The sequence below is a fragment of the Pongo pygmaeus genome, chromosome 14 (assembly GCF_028885625.2).
Source record: "Pongo pygmaeus isolate AG05252 chromosome 14, NHGRI_mPonPyg2-v2.0_pri, whole genome shotgun sequence".
Taxonomy (NCBI): domain Eukaryota; kingdom Metazoa; phylum Chordata; class Mammalia; order Primates; family Hominidae; genus Pongo; species Pongo pygmaeus.
The window spans coordinates 46,546,176-46,563,492 of record NC_072387.2 but is presented as its reverse complement, the minus strand read 5'-3'; the positions used below and the strand labels follow the sequence as shown (position 1 = coordinate 46,563,492).

The 17,317-nt window shown below is 33.6% G+C and overlaps 1 pseudogene; it reads left to right on the top strand.

The window, feature by feature from the left end:
* The window catches only part of LOC129011303 (60 kDa heat shock protein, mitochondrial-like), a 52,430-nt pseudogene extending 35,803 nt beyond the window's left edge, over nt 1–16,627 (top strand).
* The last annotated feature ends 690 nt before the right edge of the window (nt 16,628–17,317 follow it).

Sequence of the window (17,317 nt, the reverse complement as noted above, 5' to 3'; positions counted from 1 at the left end):
AGCTATTAAATAATGGATTAACATTTAATGCACTATCTGATTATTGAGAAAACACAGTTGAATTTCTTCATTTTATGCATGAAGTATTGACAACTACAGCCCATGCTAAGTGCAACCGATTTCAGTGGCAAAACCTCAACAAAAGATTGTACCCCAGCTATATTGCCTTCCAATAGTGATATGTTTCACAACCGTTTGTGCTGAGACTTGGTATTTTCTCATAGACATTTCCTACTGTCTTATCGTTTGCTCATTTTCAGCTATAAAATATTGATTATGTAATCAAAAATACAGTTTTGATTATTTTCAGGGCTACTGACACACACCTTTAAGGAAGTTGGAGATATAGTGGTGAATATTGCTAGCAAAATCCCAGTGCCCATAAATGCAACTTATGTAGACTATGCCTAAGAATATGGGTTTCTAGCTTAGATTTTAAAGAAGCTTCATTATATGCTTGAATTTAAAAATCCCTGAAAACAATTGGGTAAGTGTATTTCGTTGTTTTAAAAGAAACAATTTCAAGGTTTTATTGTCTATTTTTTCTTTAAAAATTCACCTTTTCAGTGTCTAAGTAGATTTTAAAAGTCATTTGGATTCAGAAATTAAATCTAGTATTAATTCATATGATGTGGACATCCATGAAACTTCCTCAATATAATTGAACACAGATTTTTGAATATCATGGAGTGATATAAAATACCTGAGAATTATGTCAACTCATCCAAGTTTTCCATCTTTTGATTAACCCAGAATAATGTTGAAATATATACAGTTGAATAATTGTGTGTATGTGTGTGTGTGTGAACATACTCAAGCAAATGCTTTATAAATATAATTGTGATCTTACACAGTTCTTACACACACACCGCTGTATTTATAAGGTATTTGCTTGCGTATGTTCGTGGTATATAGGTATGTAAATATGCACATACATGAAATATTGTTCATGAGGGAATCATAAGTAAAAATTACTGAGAGCAATTTAGTAGTAATAGAGAAGCTATTCTAAAATTTCAGAAAGAACATTTTAAAAAATTTACCAAGGTAAAACATAATTAATAATTAAATTTGAGTTCAGAACCAGCCATGGGCAGAGCTGATGAGCCCTCCAGGTTTCCAAACCGAGCTTATGGAAGATTATATCCTAGAAGCACAGGCAATACAAAGGCAGCTGGCACATTGCCAATATTGTATTGCAGAATGTAGAAAGCTCTCTTCCTTGTCATATTGAAGTCATCAGTCCTGCTCTATTTGTCTGAAAAAGTAAACATTCTCTAGAAGAAGAAGCCACCATCTGGAATCCCATATACAGTGCTCAGCTTTTAATCTTAAATTTTGAGCCATGCCAAGAAAAAAGCCCCTAAACCACTGATTAATAAGTAAACTTAGCAAAGTTGCTGAATACAAGATCAGCATACAAAATTCAATTGTAATTCCACATGCTAGCAGAAAATAGAGAACACAAATTTTACAAGGGATTGGTGTTTGTTAGTATCAAAAGAACTTTGGTGCCTAGCAATAATTCTAAAAACAGTTGTACAAGAACTCTAAAATGAAAACTCCAAAACATTATTTAGGAAATCAAAAAGATTTCAGAGAATGGAAGGATAGACACTGTTAATAAATTCCAAGACTCAATAATTTAAAGACATACTTTTCCCAGATTAATCTATGTAATCGGTGCAAAACTCTTATCAAAATGTGAACAAATTTGTACTATTTGTGTGTGGGTGTGTGTGTATAAACTCACTGGCTGCTTAAAATTAATTTGGGAAAATTACAAAAGGCTAAATAGAATCAAGAAAATCTTAAGGAAGAGTAAAGCTAGGGTAATTTTACAGTAGATTTCTGGAAAAATAACCTACAGTAACTAAGACAATGCCATATGGACAAGTAAACTAATGGAATGAAGTCAAACGTGCAGTCCCACCCATACAGGGTAATTTGATTTGTGAGAAATGTCATACCACAATACTGTGAGGAAAGGGACAGTTTTACAAATAAATGTGCTGGGGCAACTAGATAGCCATATAGATACAATTTTATCTTGCCTTCAAGCACAGACCATTCACAAAAATCAATTCTAGATTGACTGCAGATCTTATTATAAAATGTAACTATATAAAACTGTGGGAAAAATAGGAAATATTTTATATTATTGAGGTAAGCAAAAATTTCTTAAATAGGACACTAAAATTGCTAACAGTGATGGTAAAATTCAATAAATTGATAAAACTATTAAAGTTAAGAACCTATGTTTATCAAACAAATATTGTAAAGACATTGAACAAACAAGAATGTGGGAAGCTGTCTGTCGAACATGTATCTAACAAAGTCCCATATCCAGAATATATAAATATCTACACATCATTCTTTTTACTTTTTAAATTTTTTCTTTAATTGTTTGAGACTGGGTCTCTCTCTGTCATTCAGGCTGGAGTGCAGTGGTATGATCATAGCTCACTGCAGCCTCGAACTCCTGGGGCTCAAGCAATCCTCCTGCCTGAGACTCCTAATATGTGGGGCTACAGGTTTGCACCACCACACCTGTCTAACATGTTTTATTTTTTTGTAGAGATGAGGTCTCACTATGTTGCCCAGGCTGGTCTCAAACTCCTGGGCTCAAGTTATTTCCCACCCCAGCCTCCCAAAATGCTGGGAGTATAAGCATGAGCCATTGCACCTGGCCAATATATACAAATCAATAACATAAAGATTAACAGAGTAATAGAAAAAAATAGACAAAAGACATACACTGACATTTTACAATATCATCAGGGTAATAAACATATAAAATCTGTTTAAGGAATCTAGTTGCATGGGGAAATGCAAGCTAAAACCACAATTACTACTACCACACCAGAATGATAGTAGTAATTGTTTCTACTAATTAGTAATTCTAATTCTTTAGCTACCAGAATGGCTAAAATAAAAAAGATAATGCCAAGTGTTAGCAAGGATGTAGCACTCTCAGACACAAATAAGAGTGAATGGTAACCACTTTTCAAAATTTTTTACCAATATCTAACAGCCAAATTATGCATACTTAGTGTCTCAGCCACTCATCTCATATATATATATATATATATGATCATTAACAGACATGTACAAGGACGTTCATAGCAGTGTTAATAATAACAAATGTTTTGAAACACTAAGATAAAAATATCACTACCTACAAAAATGGATAACTCTCAAAATATAATTTCTAATGAAAATATTAAGGTATAAATGAGTATGTATAGTACATAATTCTATTAATAAAAATACCATTAAGAGGACAAATACATCTGTGGAGTAAGTCATCATAATAGTTATTACCTTTGTGAAGAAACAGTGACTGGGAAGTTGGCTTTTTGAATATTGGTAATGACCTATTTCTTATATCAGTGCTGATCACTCAATTTATTTCAATTTGTGAAAATAAAGTTGTATACTTTTGATTTGTGTACTTTGGGTCTATGTATTCTAGTTCAATAAAACATTTAAATGATAAGATTAAAAAATGGATTTAGACTATTATCACACATATCTGACCAAGAAAAAGTCATTTCTACCTCAAAAAGCAAATATATTAAGAATATTACGCTACATCAAAAAGCTAGAGAGATCTCAAATGGACACCCTACCATCACAACTAAAAGAACTAGAGAACCAAAAGTATACAAATTCTACAATTAGCAGAAGAGAAGAAATAACCAAGAATAGAGTAGAACTGAAGGAAATGGAGACATGAAAAACCCCTCAAAAAAAATAAATGAATCCAGGAGCAGGTTTTTGAAAAATATAATAAAATAGGTAGACTACTAGCTAGACTAATACAGAAGAAAAAAAGAGAAGAATTAAATAGACACAATAAAAAATGATAAAGGGGATATCACCGCTGACCCCACAGAAATACAAACAAGCATCCGAGAGTACTATAAACACCGCTATGCAAATAAACTAGAAAATCTAGAAGAAATGGACAAATTCCTGGACCCATGTAGTCTCCCAAAACTGGACCAGGAAGAAGTCAAATCCCTGAATAGACCAATAACAAGTTCTGAAATTGAGGCACTAATTGTTGGTGGGAAAGTAAATTAGTTAACCATTGTGGAAGACAGTGTGGCGATTTCTCAAAGATGGTAGAATAAGAAATACCATTTGACCCAGCAATCCCATTTCTGGGTATAGAGCCAAAGAAATAGATATTGTTTTATTATAAACATACATGCCCATTCGTGTATGTTCATTGCAGCACTATTCATAATAGCAAAGATATGGAATCAACCCAAATGCCCATTAATGATAGACTGGATAAAGAAAATGTGGTCCATATACACCATGGAATACTTTGCAGCCATAAAATGGAATGAGATTATGTCCTTTGCAGGGACGTGGATGGAGCTGGAGGCCATTATACTTAGCAAACTAATGTATAGTTTTCTGGAACAGAAAAGCAAATACCGCATGTTCTCACTTATAAGTGGGAGCTGAATAATGAGAACACATGGACACAGCGAGGGGAATGATACACCCTGGGGCCTGTCGTGGGGGTTGGTGGGGAGAGAGAGTATCAGGATAAATGGCTATTGCATATGGGGATTAATACCTAGGTTGGGTTGATAGGTGCTACAAACCACCATGACACACATTTACCTATGTAACAAATGTGCACGTCCTTCACATGTATCCCAGAACTTAAAATGAAATTAAATTTAATTTTTTAAAAGAATATTGTGCTAATAAATACAAGTGACTCATTTTTAGTAAAAAAAAAAAAACATTCAAACATGACATATATCTACAAAGTGTTATTATGTATGCACATTTCTAAAATTGGGCACAAACTTCATATTTGATAATGAGGTTTTCTTTTGTCCTAAATGTGTACATATAATGAATAATAACATCCTCATTTATTTCCCTATATGAGACAATGCTTTGCTCAATCGTCTTGTAAGAAGGCATGCATTTTTTTTTTCTTTTTCCGGAGATGGAGTCTTGCTCTGTCGTCCAGGCTGGAGTGCAGTGGCGAGATCTCGGCTCACTGCAAGCTCCGCCTCCCGGGTTCATGCCATTCTCCTGCCTCAGCCTCCCGAGTAGCTGGGATTACAGGCGCCCCCCCACCACGCCCGGCTAATTTTATATATATATATATATATATATATATATATTTTTTTTTTTAGTAGAGACGGGGTTTCACCGTGTTAGCCAGGATGGTCTTGATCTCCTGACCTCGTGATCCACCCGCCTCGGCCTCCCAAAGTGCTGGGATTACAGGCGTGAGCCACCGCGCCCGGCCAGAAGGCATGCATTTTTAAGTCTTTAGTGAAATGGTTGTAATTAGTAGTACCTTCAAATCTTCTTCTAGCGCAGAATGATGTACTTTCAAGTAAACTCACACAGGCTACTTGGCTTCTGTGGCGACTCACAAACGTAGGGACTATGAATAAACTTTATGATTTTAAATATTGATTTTAGTATAGGTGATATATTGTCCAATGCTTTCTATTATCCAGTTCTTAAAATAATTGTATGCACACTAACAGTACACATTCTTTGATTTATAAGAATATAAATAATGAATTATTTTATCAGCATAAAAATAAGAGCAAGACAATTACCTCAGATGCTCAATTCTCTAGTTTACATTTTTGGAGCACTCTCAACATTGTCATTCAGCAGAGAAATCATCTTCCTTTCAATCTCATTACCATGAGAATGAAATGTTAGGGCATTATTCATAAAATATGAAGTTGCATTTGAAGGTTTTAAACATAAGTAAATGACATGATTAGAGCTGGAGAAAACTAGCTTGGCATTAGATTGTAGGTTGGATTAAAGAAGAAAAGTGGAAGTTGGAAGGCCAGATAAGATATAATTAGTAAAGCCTAAGCAAGAAGTAAATATAACTTGGCGTAGGCTGTTGTCAGTAAAAATAGAAAGCAGAAGTAAAAATGAATAATGATACAATATAGTCAGCAAATATGAAAACTGATTGGATTTGAAAATTAGGCAGAAAGATACATATGAGATTTTGTGTGTTAGTGTCTTCAATTTACTATCATATGCCATGTGTGGATTTGAAGTCTACTTAAATATTTCCATTCTTTTTTTATAAGCTCACACAATAAACCACTTCATCCCTGTAAATCATCTAATATTTGATCATATTTCCCAATACCTGAGGCACCTCTACACTGAGCCTAAATCAGGGTAGGAGAGAGGAAGGTGCCAGAAAGTTTTCTACTATAGCAATGTTGGAGAGAGAGAGGAGATAAGAAAAAGAGAGAGAGAAGTTTGAAGGTGGGAAAGTTCAGTCACATTGACAATTCATGGTCTCTCCACTCTTCATGCCTATACTTACAGTGTCTCAGGGTACAAAGTACCAGGGAAGCAGGAGCTGCCACCAATACTGGTCCTTGTGCTAAAGAAGAGACCATTGACTATGTTGATCTACAGCCTTTTCCCAGCCCTCTGGGCACTTAGAGGCAATATACAGAGCACAGGAGGAATGCTTGCTGGAAGCTGTGTTGAATGCATAAGGAATTATCCCTGTCCTCAAAAATCCTCTTTCCCTCCTTTTGACAAATCAAGATTTTGAGCTCTAATAACATAATATAAATTATTTTTATATTGAATCTGACATTTGATGTTGAAAGGCACAAAAATGTATGATTCAGAGAACAGATCTTGTGAGATTCCAAATCAGAATGTGTGCCTGTGATAAGTAAAATGTTGACCCAGGTGCCAGCCTGAAATATATTGTTAATTGAGCACTTGAATAATTTTTTATGAATAAAAGCAAAGTTTATTTTTATAATGATATGATTTCAGTAAAATTGTGACAGTGGGGGAGTGAAGCCAGAGTTCAAGGGATTTGGGGGAAATTATACTCTGCACCAAAAGGTATTTTTAAGAACATGTAAAATTCATGGCAGTAGTTTCATCAATAAATATAATTTTTACATAAAATTTTGGACAAAGGCTATGCTCCAATAAGTCTGCAAAGAGGTGATTTGCTTAATACTCAAAGTGCGATACCCTGTGCAGCACCGCACTTAAAGAACATAAATCAATCACTTTGGATTATAAAATCGTTACAATATAGGGAGTTCTCAATTGTCCCGAAGCCATTCAATGCAAAGCAAATATTCAGTGTTTGCATGATAGTTTCCTCATTTCCTTGTGTCAGGTTCCTGACAGGAAGATTTATACGCATGCACTGTTTGGCTTGTACATGTAAACGCAACAATTTCCTTATTTGCCTGTAGTTTGATTAGCCTTATGCCAGAAAAAAAAATAAACAAAAGAAACCTTATGACCTGTTGGTACTAAGCTTGCTACTCATGGTCTAAATGTTGATAAAATTTGAACCTAATAAAAGTTTACAATCTTGTTTGTCAAAAAAATCATAAACTGGAAACTGGGAGAAAATATGAGTGTATATATGTGTATATCTATGTCCAATAAAATTTTAGCATGTAGAATATAAAGAGTTGCTAAAAATAGATAACACAATGTGAAGCAGTCCAGTGGAAAAGTAGGCCAAACACATGACAAAAGAAGTCAGAGGGGCAGATGAAGGAAATGTGGTTAATGGGTTCAAAAACACATTTAAATAGCAGGAATACATTTTAGTATTTGACAGAACAATAGGGAAATTATAGTTAATAACAATTTATTGTATATTTCAAAATAACTAGAAGAGAATTGTAATATTCCCAACACAAAGAGAAGATATATATTTGAGGTGATGGTTATCCCATTTACCCAGATTTGAGCATTATACGTTGTATACGTGTTTCAAAATATCACATGTATCCCCAAAATATGTACAACTATTATTTATCATTAAAAAATACAAAAAATATAATACAAACACATGACAAAAGAAGAGAAAGTAAGGTCAATTAGCATATGAAAAGCTGCCAAAAAACAGTGTTAATCTGAGAAATATAAATTAAAATAACCAGAAATAATTTTATACATTCTAAGTTTTCAAAATTAAGAAGTCAGATAATACAACCATGATCTTCTCTATATCTTGTGAGAATGTAAATTGATTGTAACCATTTTTGGAAACAATCTAGCACAATCTCATAAAGCTAAATATTTGTATACCCCTTTACTCAGTAATTTCAGTAAAATTGTGACATTCATAGACCTATATCCAAACTCTTGTCTATGTGCACCATGTAGAATAGCATATTTTCCTCAAAAAATTGTATTTACAAAACAAAACAATAAAGCAAAACTAAAAGCAATTCAAGTTCATAAAGTGTGGTATATTGACACAATAAAACATCATTCAACAAGGAAATCAGTTGCACGGAGCAACATGCGTAGATTTTGAAAGCATAGCATCATTAATTAAGATTTGGAAGCATAAATTAAGTAAGCAGTCAGACCCACAAGACTATCTACAACATGTTATCTTTTATTCACTAATTTAACAAGAGAAATTGATGGGTTCATGTCCTTTGCAGGGACTTGGATGAAGCTAGAAACCATCATTCTCAGCAAACTAACACAGGAACAAAAAACCAAACACCACATGTTCTCACTCATAAGTGAGAGTTGAACAAGGAGAACACATGGACACAGGGAGGGGAACATCACACACTGGGGCCTGCTGGGGGATGGGGGGCTAGGGGAGGGATAGCATTAGGAGAAATACCTAATGTAGACGATGGATTGATGGGTGCAGCAAACCACCATGGCACGTGTATACCTATGTGACAAACCTGCACGTTCTGCACATGTATCCCAGAACTTAGAGTATAATAATAAAAAAAAAATTTGTATTTTAAAAAACATATATATGTATATAATGGGACTTCAAAATTTCATTAAAAATAGAATTAAAGGATAAGAATAAAAATATAAACTTATTTCTTAACACAAGCTCCATCAAGTTCAAGATACTTTTCTAAGAGATAATACCAGCCATTCAGTCCATCCCTAAAGAACTGAGGGTCCTGGGACTTTAACCAGAACAACAACTGATTTAACAACTTTCTTACATTATTATTTTTATATTATTAACTGAAGAAAAATGGGCGTGTCCTTTAAATACTTTTTTAAGATTAGAAAAAAAAAAGAAGTTTGAAGAAGCCAAATCAGGGCTGGAAAGGTGGATACCTAATAATTTGTTGAAACTCACAAAATTGCCCTAGTTTGATGAGAGAAATATGCATGAAACTTTTCCTGAGAGAGAAGGACTCTGTATTGCTCTTTCCTGGGTGTTTTTGCTAAAGCTTTGGCTAACTTTCTCAAAACATTATCATAATAAGCAGATGTTATTAGTCTTTGGCTCTCCAGGGAGTTAGCAAGCAAAATGCCTTAAGCATCCCAAAAAATCTGTTGCCATGACCTTTGCTCTTGACCAGTCTGCTTTTATTTTGACTGGACCACTTTCACCTCTTGGTAGCTATTGCTTTGATTGTTTCTTTGTCTTTAGGATCATGCTGGTGGAGCCACATTTTATCTCCTATTATAATTCTTTGAAGAAATGCTACAGGATCTTGATCCTGCTTGTTTAAACTTTTTATTGAAAGCTCTGATCTTGTCTGCAGCTGATCTGGGCACAACAGTTTTGGTACCTATCAAGTGGAAAATTTGCTCAGCTTTAATTTTTCATTAAGAGTTACGTAAGTTGAACCAATTGAGATGTCTATGGTGTGGGCCATTGTTTGTGCTGTTAATCATTGGTCCTCTTCAATTAGCACATGAACAAGATGAACAACAAATTGATGTGGATGGTCTGCTACTGCAAGCTTCATCTCCGACACTGTCTCATTGCTTCTTGAGTTATTCCTTTGTAAGATGCTGATGTTTGCGAGACATTCTCTCCATAAACTTTTCATAAAGCATCAATGAGTTCACCTTTCTTCCTCCCAGGCGTCACTATAAAATTAATCTTTGTTCTTGCTTCGGTTTTAACAGAATTCATGTTGCTCTGATAGGAGCTCTTTTCAAATTGATATGTTATTCTTAAGTACCTCAAACTAGATGATATTTAAGCATGTTACAACAAGTTAGTAGGAGTTTATTTTGATGCAAAAAAATAAATTCATGCAAGTTTTTTTATAATATACATTTTCATAAACTTTTTGAAGAACACTCATAAATAATACAATATATAAAATACATAGGGACATAAGGAGAAAGACAGCAGCAATAGGTAATGTAAGTTATTGATTATATTTTAGTTCAGGGGCTGGAAAGTAGGTTCACGGTTGTTTATCATTATAGTTTGTCGGTCATATTAATATTACTTATATCTATTCGTATTTGTCCAGCACATTAAAATTTGATAAAACAAAACTAGAGAAAAGTTTAAACAGCTATGTATAACAATTTTTTAAAAATAATGAGACAATATACATATGCTTAATCAGATAGTTTATTTTACGTGTTTGAGAAAGAAGATACTTCATATTATTTTTCAGCAGATATAGTTCACCTTTTCCTATGATTTTTTCTTAAGCAAATGGCAAACAAGAAGGCTTTTATTGTAGAGTTAAAGTTCAATACATATGACATAATAGTTTGTTGATAATATGATATTATTAATAGTGTTAATATGTTATTAACACACTACTACTAGTAATTGTAAATAGCATATTAATAGTATGTCATATAATAGTATGTTGAAAAATAAGCAGTTTAGTGTTTGTTGAGCAGAGTAAAATATAGTTGAATATTTTTCCTTGTATCTGACATAGAGTGTATGTGCGTGTGTATATTAGAGAAAAGTGAGGCACATTTTTGTGAGGGTAAAGCCTATGTGTACATGTAGATTTTTATAAATCCAGTGAATATAGTTTAAAATGTCAAAATTGAAAGTTATCTATAGTCATTTAGATTTTCAGATGGTTTTTAATCATCTCAGAAGAGATTAATAAAAGTTCTATTTTGTAATCCCAGTGAGGCTTGAAAATGAATATTGTTTCTGTGACACTGTTGGTTTCTTCATCATGTTTCCATACCATTTGCAAATCAATTGCTTTTCTTGTGAAATTTTAGTTGTCACTTTTCTGTAGGAAATCTTCACTATTTCCAAAACAGCCAAGCTTTTTAAAGAGATGTGTATTAGATACACCATAACTTTAACTAATTAAAGACTATTACTTTGACAGTTTTAAATAAAGATTAACAATTCTGCTAGCAAGGATGTGAATCCTGAAAGAGCCACTCCTTCAAGATGGATCCTGAGTGGCTAACTGGGCCTAAATTCAAAATAGAGCCAAGCACCCAGTTGCTGACTATAAGGGTCACACACATATTCTGCATTTCTGGAAAATCCAAACACTCCTATAATTTTTGGACTTTCATAACTGTCTGTAGCTGTTCAGGTTAAAACCCCATTTTGCTTCCTGGACCTAACCAATAGACTGTGAGCTGCATCAGTCAATAAGAATTAACAAGTTTGCATGCCTCATTTGCATAAGCAGACCAGAGTGGGAACCTGAATGGGGACTCTCTGTGAAAAAAGAGCAATCTCTGTTGTCTCCAACACACCTTTGCTTTGTAAGGAAGGCAGCATCTGCTCTGTTTGCAAACCACTCACTGGAATCGTCTCCTTTCTTTTTTTACAAAGAAAATTCTTTTCAGTGGATTTATTAACAAGTGGTTTAAAAGTTCTATCTGTGGCTAATGGAGCTAGTAACATGATTAAAAAAGAACAAGTTCAGCAGCGTACAAAAGCTTTTAAATGACCCATATTACAAAACAAGTATTAGAGTATTTTAGAGATGAAAGAGAGCTTAGAGGCAATCTCCAAGTAATCCATTCAAGTAAGAGATTCTGTATGCAATATCAGGCAAAGTTATCAATCTGCCAAACTAAATTAATGTCTTTTGTCCAGTTTACACACGTCTTTTCCTTAAATGTAATGTACGAACCAAGTAATTAAAATTAAATTTGTATTTACAATGTTCACATTAAATATGGCTCCAAATTTAATATTATTCACCATAAGACAAAATTCAAATATAGTAAAAGATGTACCTAAATTGCACTTACATCTTTGTTTGGAATCACTATGCTACAAGGCAAGTAGTTATTAGTTATAAATAATATATAGTTTTGTAACTCACCAGAATAAGCTTTGTTTCTATACAGCCAACCAGATGTTAGCGATTTTCGTGTTGTTGTTTTCTTCATGTTTCTATGTTTTTTCATATGTTCATGGTACATTATCAGGGATAATAGGAAACATCTCCCTGGTTAGAAACAAAACGTGTCTTAGAAACAGCCAGAAGGTGGGCTCTGTACACTAATTAGACACACCCACAAAAATGTAAATAGAATTGCCTGATAAAATTCTATTGAAAATAAGACCAAAAGTTGAACATGACACTCAATTAACTGATATTAATAATTCATATTTGATCCTACAACACAGTAAATCTTTAATAGTGCCTAGCACATACTAAAGCCAAAACTTATTAGATAACTAAATAACTAAATATCTATTCTTAATGTTATTTTTGCACTTTTGCTTTTGAAAGTTGAAGAAAGTTTGATTTAGAACTCTGAGGAAGAAAAAGAAGGTACCTTTAAATAAGAACATAATTAAAGAAGGATGCTCCTAAATCAAACTTAGCAAATTTGCATAGTGAGCCAAGTAAACCTGCAGATGGAGTATTTTAGGCATACCTTATTATGCGCAAAACTAGCAGTTCCAAATTCCAGAAGTCTATGCTATTGTCATAAATTATTTATAATCCATTATTACAATCTCAAAATCACTTTCCATGACAGATTCTCAAATCCTGTAATTCCCACTTCTTGGAATCACTCAAACAGAAAAAACAAAACACAAAAAGCAAGTGTGTGTGTGTGTGTGTGTGTGTGTGTGTGTGTGTGTGTATACAATTGAAGTAAACTAAGTAAAGTATCCATCAGAGGAGAAATTTTTCAGTAATTTCTGTTAAATTCATAGTAGAGTAAAACACATATATTAAAAATAGCTATGTAATGTAACACATATTACCTGACAAAATGTCTATGATGCATTCAGGGAAAACACAGTGTTTCAATTAATCCAATAAAAATGATGGAATAAAAAGAATATGTCTGTATCTGTGTGTGTGCATATGTGAGTACACACATGCACGTGTGTGACAGAGGAGACAAAGGAGAGAAAGTAAATATTATATTTGAAAAGCAATATAAAATATTAATGTCCCAATTTTTTATTGAAAAATCAGTCTCATTTTTTGGTTCCAAAATAGTCATATGTAGAATGTCCTATGATTTAATTTACAAGAAGAGTATTCAAAAGAGTATTTTGTAATATTTTTCCCTTTAAGTTCTAATTGTAAAGATGCTCTGCTAAGTATTCAGCAAAACAGGTTTAAACAATGTAATCTGTACTCCTCTAGTTGCACAGAATTTAAAATTCACAATGTTCCAGAGCTGATTAATTACATATAAATTGTGTTTTTTTGTGGCAACTCAATAGATAATTAGACTTAATTGTCTTGTGAATGAATAGGAGTTGTATGTCAGAGAATAGAAGTTGCTATTATATAAAATTAAGAGTTTAAAAAGGTTTCAAAAATAATTTTAAAACAATGTTTGACTTATAAGGAGTCCTAATCTGCCAGAAAATTTTGTCCACATTTAATAATAATACACAGCTGCTCTTTAATTTGATTTCTTTTAAATGCTCTTATGCTGGAAAAACAGAGAAATCTACATAATGTAAATGCATTTACTTAACTTCTCTGTCTCACCCCTCTGCCCAGAAAAAACTTTGTGTATTGACTGTATATAATAAATTTTATCAATACTTTGTCTTTTAATGTTTTAGTTTACTGAAATTATCTATGTCCTTTAGGCTATCCATGCTTCTAATATCTTCTAATATTTTCTAGATCTACAGACAGGTTTTCTCCAGATGTTTTAAGATTTTGTGACCCTTTGCAGTCAATTTCAGATAAGTTGGGTCTCTTCCATTCATGCAATATTAAGGATTAGTTTTTCTGCTTCAGAGCAGTACTGTGAACTAACCGCTATTTATCCTTGAAGTGCTCACCTACAGCTCACCTTTGACTTTAGCTGCTAATTTGGTAGTGGGTGATGAGGGTGAAGTAGAAGGGAAAGTAATTATTTTCACCTGTAAAAAAAAAATTGGTAAACACCTAATATATTTTGGACCTTGAATTAAACTGTTAAACCTGAATTAGAAAGAGGAAGCAACCTCATTATAGAATTAATATCTTCCCTCAAATTGCCAGTTATTATAGCAAATGCATCTTTCCCATTGAAGCTTTTCACATGCAAGGTTGAACAGGGTAATAACTGTCCCATTATCCCATTGTCTTTGTAAAATATATGCAGCCTGCTACCTAGGAAACTTGAGTGTAGGAGGAGCTGTTCTGAGAGACTGCACATGGCTCCAGTTGCCAAGGAAACTCATGCCTTTTTTCCCTGTAAATGCACAGAGCAGCTTCCTTATTAGGACTGGGTTAACAATCTTCTTAAAGGAAAAGCTGAGTGGAGAAGGTAGTAAGTTCTTTTCATGCATACAATCTGAATTGTAAACTCTATATAAGCTGTGGTGAATTGTTTTTAGCAAGTAAGCTTCAGTGATAAAAGTAAAAACGTGTGGATTATCACATATTGTTTTATCTGACATAATTGAAAATATTAGAAAATGAAAAAACTTGATATTAAATGAAAAATAGACCATTTGCTTATAAAGAAAAAAGAGATTTTCAGACTAATAAATGACATATACTGACAATGTATGGTATGTACCCAAATGTAAATGAGTTTTTAATTTGCACTTTTAGAATGACTCTACATAAAAAAAGTTTTCCTAAAATACTTTCATATCAAGCTATTCTAATTAATTATCTAAATTAATCCTCTTTCTTTATATCACTCTGTTATTATTGTGCTAAAAAGCACCTATTTCTCCTCACTCACCACCACTGCTCTGCAGAAATGCTTCAATAACTCACAGTCTTTCACTACATGAGTCCAGGGTACTGGCCCCTCATCTCACTTGGGCTTATGCTAAAGACGTAAAATTTGGTATAGATGCCCAGGCCTTAATGCTTCAAGGTGCAGACCTTTTAGCCGATGCTGTAGCCATTACAATGGGGTCAAAGGGAAGAGCAGTGATTATTGAACAGAGCTGTGGAAATCCCAAAGTAACAAAAGATGGTGTGACTGTTGAAAGATCTATTGACTTAAACGATAAATATAAAAATATTGGAGTTAAACTTGTTCAAGATGTTGCCAATAACACGAGTGAAGAGGCTGGGGATGACACTACCACTGTACTGTTCTGGCATGCTCTATTGCCAAGGATGGCTTCAAGATTAGTAAAGATGCTAATCTATTGGAAATGGGGAGAGGTGTGATGCTAGCTGTTTATGCTGTAATTGCTGAACTTGAAACGCAGTCTAAACCTGTGACCACCCCTGAAGAAATTGCTTAGGTTGCTACAATTTCTACAAATGGAGACAGACCGTAGAAAGTTTGCCGTCACAGTAAAGGAAGGAAAAAACACTGAATGATGAATTAGACTTTATTGAAGGCATGAAGTTTGATTGAGGATATATTTTTCCATATTTTATTAATATACCAGAAGGCTAGAAATGTGAATTTCAGGATGCCCATGTTCTAATGAATGAATAGAAAATTTCTAGTGTCCAGTCCATTGTACCTGCTCTTGAAGTTGCCAATGCTCACCATAAAACTTTGGTCATAATTGTTTAAGATATTGATGGAGAAGCTCTAAGTACATTCATTTTGAATAGGCTAAAAGTTGGTCTTCACATTATAGCAGTCAAAGCTCCAGGATTTGATGAACAATTGAAAGAACCAGCTTAAAGAAATGGCTATTGCTACTGGTGGTGCAGTGTTTGGAGACGAGGGCTTGACTCTAAATCTTGAATATGTGCAGCCTCATGACTTAGGTAAAGTTGGAGAGGTCATTGTGACTTGTGACTAAGATTATGCTATGCTCTTAAAAGGAAAAAGTGACAAGTCTCAAATTGAAAAAAAAACATATTCAAGAAATCATGGAGCAGTTAGATGTCACAATTAGTGAATACGAAAAGGAAAAACTGATAGAATGGCTGGAAAACTTTTCAGATGGAGTAGCTGTGCTGAAGGTTGGTGGGACAAGTGATGTCAAAGTGAATGAAAAGAAAGAGTTACAAATCCCTTAATGCTACAATAGCTGCTGTTGAAGAAGGCATTGTTCTGGGAAGGGGCTATGCCCTGCTTCAATACATTCCAGCCTTGTACTCATTGACTTCATCTAGTGAAGATCAAAACATTGGTATAGAAATTAAAAGAATATTCAAAATTGCTAAAACGACAATTGCTAAAAATGCAGGTATTGAAAGATCTTTTATAGTCAAGAAAATTATGCAAAGTTCTATAGAAGCTGGTTATGATGCTATGGTCAGAGATTTTGTGAATATGGTGGGAAAAGGAATCACTGATCCAACGAAGTCTGTGAAAACTGTTTTATTGGATGCTTTTGGGTGGCCTCTCTGTTAACTACAGCAGAAATTTTAGTCACAAAATTCCTAAAGAAGAGAAGGACCCTGGAATGGGTGCAATATGTAGAATGAGAGGTGGTATGAGAGGTGGCATGTTCTAATTCCTAGAATACTGCTTTACCTATATTAATGAACTGTGACAGGAAGCTCAAGGCAGTGTTCCTCTCCAATAGCTTCAAAGAAGTCAGTTGGAGAAAATGACTGAAGAAAAGGCTGGCTGACATTTAAGAAACCACTATAACCATTACTGGCTTCAGTTGACAAAATACATAACGGCTTACTGCTGTCATTGTCCAGGCCTACAGATAATTTATTTTGTATTTTTTAATAAAAGACATTTGTACATTCCTAATATTGGGTGCAAAGCCATGTACCAATATATTGCTTTCAACTTAAATCCCTGAGGCATTTTTACTACTATTCTGTTAAAATTTTAGTGCTTGCCATCACCAGATGAGAATTTAAGCAGTCTTTCTGTGGAGATTGAGAATAATTGTGTACAAAGTAGAGAAATATCCAATTATGTGACAACTTTTGTATAATAAAAACTATTTTAAAGTTAAAAAAATCACCTATTTCATATTCGAACAGTCTATTTTTTGTGCTTCTGAAATTAAAATTCTCTAAAGTATAAAATCTCAAATTATATCTTCTAAATGTTTCCTCAGTATGATCTGTTACCACTTGTAGTTATTTATTAAGTCCATAATTTATCAACTATGTAAAACAACTTTAGGTAAAATCTAATAATTTTTTTCAAAAGATCCTTAAAAAATCATGTACTATAGAAA